This window comes from Polistes fuscatus, unplaced genomic scaffold (assembly GCF_010416935.1).
Source record: "Polistes fuscatus isolate 324 unplaced genomic scaffold, CU_Pfus_HIC Scaffold63, whole genome shotgun sequence".
Lineage (NCBI taxonomy): Eukaryota > Metazoa > Arthropoda > Insecta > Hymenoptera > Vespidae > Polistes > Polistes fuscatus.
Window position 1 is genome coordinate 10,309 of NW_025113144.1, and position 5,154 is coordinate 15,462.

The following is a 5,154-nucleotide window of genomic DNA, read 5'->3' on the forward strand; positions in this document are numbered from 1 at the left end:
ATTTATCTCAATATGTAATTTACATATATAAATTTCTTTCTACGTAATTTTTTTTACAGGCCAATTTTAAATTGAACAAAGCATTAGCATTTTTAAAGAAATTAAATACCATCTAGTTATAAACAAAAAGCTTACGCTAAATTAAATATGAATTACGTGATCTTACTTTTTTTTAAAATGGACTTCTTACACCATTTTCAAAGTAAACAGTAAATATGCGTGTTAAATTAAAGTCGTGTAAAAAAGCTTATGTAAAACAACATCGGGTGTATTTATCCTGGAACTAAGTAGCTATCCATAAGGTTAAAAACCTCTGATAATTAGATTTTAAAAAGTATACATTATAACCCTCTGAGTAGAAAGTTATTTTAGAGCTCTAAAAGATAACATTTATTTTATTTGACATCCGAAAAAACTGACCTGAAAGATAACTAAGTTAATGTAAAGATCTCTTATGCGCCGTTTTTGACGTCGGTAAGAATTCTAAATACTGATATCCAAAAGTTAACAATAATAAGATGGAATTAGGAGGTTATTCAAGACATTTTTTTTATTGCATTAAGTAAAATATTTCCTATTTTAATAATTTTATTTTTCTTATAGTTGATACATTAATAGAATAACTGATATTAAAATAATAATTACTATAATTAGGTGCAATAGTAATAAAAATAAAAATATTTTGTTAATTTATGAAAGGCATAAATAAATTTTAATTTCTTGACTTTGACTTGATGCGATCACCAGCATGTTGGAACCATGATTTTATAACCGCTTCAATAGAAGCTTTATTGTCTCATTCTATCGTTGTATTATAATTTCTATAAAAATAAAATAAAAGTTTTATAATATACTTTATAAATACATAAGCTAGCTATAAAGTTTAAGGATTAAATAAAATATAAAAAAGTTAGAGAGCTACTTTTTAACACAAAATATATAAAATGAAATATTAAATACTGATTGAAAGGTATTCTTACCAAATATTTGTAGATTTCATTTTACAATTATATAAAACAATTTTTGTACTTACTTAATGAATATATTTAAAATTTCGAAATATTTTTACTATTAAATGAAAATAAGTAGGTTTAAACTTTAAAGAATAATATTAAACTTATAAACACTTAGCATACGGGGTGGGAGTATACTCCGCCGAAGCTCACGCGTGCAACGGGCGTTCTTTCTTGAATATCTCAGAAGTTTGGTCCAATAAAAAGCGTTGCTTAGCTACATCAATACCACAGAGCATCTTTCACAGTAAGGTATCTTATTGATAGCGTTTGGATCTAAATAATCTGACTTCAGAAAAAAGTTATCTAAATGTTATCTTTTGACCGAGTTCTAAAAGATATCGCTATAATGTTAACTTTAAGATATCTTTCTGATTTTTATGCTGAGCAGGATAAAAAAAACGTTTAGTCACGTGCGAGATGTTGCTTCGATGACATAAAAGAAAAGATATTATATTTTGCATTAAATTGTTATTAATTGTGTATAAAACTATTATTGTAACTCAAAATGTATGAAAACATAGGTAATGGCAAAATTAACAGGTCCGTCAATGTTAAAACAAAATATTCATGGTACGAAGGTTATTTTGAAATGTTTTTTTTACTTTTTTTTTTTTAACTCGATAGGTATTTTTGTATATAAAGACTTTTCTTCCATTAAAAAATTGGCGAAAAATTGTTTCCATACCCCCAATTTTGCAATATATTTATATAATTAAATAATGTAAAATAAAAAAAATAAAAAAGCTATGATAAACTCTTTTGTAGTTTTAGAATGTTCCATTAAAGCAAATATAAACCTACTACTCTTTCTTCTCTTCTATCTCTTTGTATTTTAGTTTTCAAAGTTCTCCGCTTTGTCTCGTATTACGTTACCTGGTGCCGCAAGCGGTAAAATTGCACTTTACTGTTCACGTTTCATTATGTGATAGTCTTTTATTAATGTATTGCAAATTTGTATATTTTATTGGGTTGTCCGTAAAGTTTGTGTCGGTTTATATAAATACATTTGTTCGATTTATATTTTAATTATATAAATTAGTTTTTTTTTTCCAAATTATTTTTACATAAATTATAAATAATAAATTTAAAACAATTTTTCTTCTTATTTTTCCGGTGGGTAGTTGTAAAATGACTCTTAAATTTCTGAAGCGACTAAACCTAGCAAAAAATAAACTAACGTCATATTATACTCCCGAATTTTTCATGCAACTTTTGTTTTATAAACTTTTCTGCTACTATCATACTTTCAGAACTATCTTGGTTGCAAGAGTTAATAAATCACCCTGTATATTGTTTTCTTGTATAATATCTGTCCTCGTGGGGGCGTTTACTCTCCAGCGGAAGAGAATAGCAAATGCGGTTTTGTTAGCGGGCTTTACAGGGCGTGCTTAGCAACGGTTTTAAGAGGGGGTGGGGCGGCGACTATTTACACTTTTCGATATTCCCTAAATGACTAGCGGCGACGATGGCTATGGCAATATTTTAAGTTAGATTAAGGGGTTATACGCAGTTAGGATTTTCAAAAAATCGATTTTTTTTTTTTTGCATTTTCGGAATGTACATATATTTAAGTATATTCTCTGAAAATTTCAAATCGATCCGACAAATATTCTTCACTTCATGTAAGCTGCAAACAAAAATTTTTACCTATGTGTAAACGTCTCTTTGAAACTTTAAACGCGTTTTTCTCAAAACGGTATTTTCAAAGTCGGTGATCTCGATTTCTCAGAAATAACTCAACCGATTTGTCTTATATTTTTACACAATATTCTTAGATATATTCCTCGGGTATTATCGAGAGGAATAAGATTTAAAAAAATTATTACTATTTTGTTTTTACAATTTAGAGCGAAAATTTTAGTCAAAAACAACAACTTTTTTCAAATAGACGCCATTTTGTCAAAAATCAAAATTTTTAAAATTCCTCTCGTTAATACCTGCATTAATCTATCCTTTAAAAGAATCCACCATATATTTTAATTTCAATAATCCAAACCGCCAAAATGAAGATCACCGCCAAACGTCTTTTTTAGAGGACGTTCAGGAAATCATCTACAGGAGCGGTGCAGATTAATATTTTACAGAATCGACGCGCTATTGTATTCTCAAAAGTTCACTCTATTTGAATTACCAACAATTTATTTGAGAAATAAAAACTGTTTCTATAAAAAATTCATGAAAATACGTCATTTTCGAGCCTCGCAACTGCGTATAACCCCTTAATACAACTATACGTATACCTACATTAAAATTAAATAAATTACAAATATTAACTTTTGAAGTTCAAAAAAGAATATAAAAAGTTGTTTTAAAACGATTACATACTTTCTAAAGTATTTTACATTATATTTTATTGTTTAAACTAATTAATAATTCGCGTGTCTCATAAAGCCGTACAATAATAATAAAAGTAGACCGTTAATTACGGAATAGATCTTTTTTGTCTCATAAGCACGGTCAATTAAAAATTTACTGTACGTACTATTAAGACGCTATTAATATTGGGTTGGCAACCAAGTGATTGTGGATTTTAAATAAGAAGGAAAATTCCAAATTCAATAATTTAACTATTAATTTCATAAATAGATAATATAATTTTATTTATCAACTAATAAACTATCATATCAATATAAAAAGTTATCAAAAATTTGCTGTTTTAATAACTGTAAACAAAATTGCAAAATTTGCAAACAATTTATGTATTCAATGTAGTGAAAGGGGATTTCTATGCATTTCAAGCGAACGAATAATTATTTATTTTTTCTTAAAAGTCACAGTGATCATTAAAGCAGTAAAATTGTTGTATTTACTTGTTCGGATGTTCCAATTTATAAAAGTGATTCTTATATTTAAATTAAATAAATGCGTAGTCAAAATATTTTCTATCTATTGGAATGTCTTATCAGAGGGGACATATGTTTCATGGTTAGGTCTTTTACCTTATTGGAGAGTCGTAACAATTGCCCTACAAATCCTGCTGTGATAAGTGCATTGAAAAAGTTCATTTAGGGGTAGTTGATTGACCCATCAGTCTCAAAGCAATATGCCGGAAAAGTATGACTTTTAGCCAAGAAGAAGTCAATCGTTGTCCGAAAACTTTTGCTAATGCAGAATATCAGCTTTCCCACCTCCTTTAAGGCAGTCAATCTGATTGTTCTATCAGGATCTCCGGTCTTACTTTCGATAATAAGTAGTAATAATAAGTAGCAACCCCTCGTGAATTCCAGTGCTGATTGGGAAAAATGTATGTTGTAACTAAGGAGTGTAACAATCAAATATGATTGTCCTATTACATAACTTCAGCTGTCCTTAAAGATAAGTTGCTCTCCAGTAGGAGGGGGTATAAGGATTACTGACTAATTCAACTCCCATCACATATGTATATGATATCAAGTACAGTCTTATAAAGAAAATACATTCAGAATTTAATTGATTTATTGAGCAGTAAGTGTTACAGTAAGTTGGGTTGCTCCTGGTCAATCTTTCAATAATTGTTCGAAATCTTGTTTATGTCCACTAGTCTTACTGCAGAATCTAGTTGCTTTGTAGGATGGGTTGTGTCTATAAAATTCTGTTTATCAGGAACTAAAGCCCCAGAACATGTCTGCTGTATTGGTAATAGACTTTTCTTATGAGTTATTATCTTCCCTAATTTTTTTTATCTTTTCTTCGCAGTTCACTTATGTTAGCGTGGTTTCGTGTTCCACTTTTGACACCAAGTCTTCATGTCTCAAAGACGAGAGTATTAGAATTATGTTGCTAACCCTGTTTTAGCTACTCTGCATTCACCGAATTTAGCCAGGACCCAGGTAGGTTTGTTTTTCCCGAAGATTAAATAACTGTAAATAAAGGCAAATTACGAAAAAGGGTTATGAAAGGATCGGATAAGGATGAATTGAAAATTTTAGTTTATTTGTGAAAATTGTAGTTTACCTTAACTCTGGTTCTCAAAATATTTCATAGAATTATTTATTTAAAGAAATTAGAACAGGCTAGTCTTTCCAACGTAGAGACGATCGCTTACGTACTTCTCGAGATGCTCCGAATCAAAATAGTCGTTATCGGTGGAAAAGTAAGTTGTCTGGTAGTGAATCGAAATCTGTTGAGTTTGAAGGTTACGTTGACGGATTGATGCCGG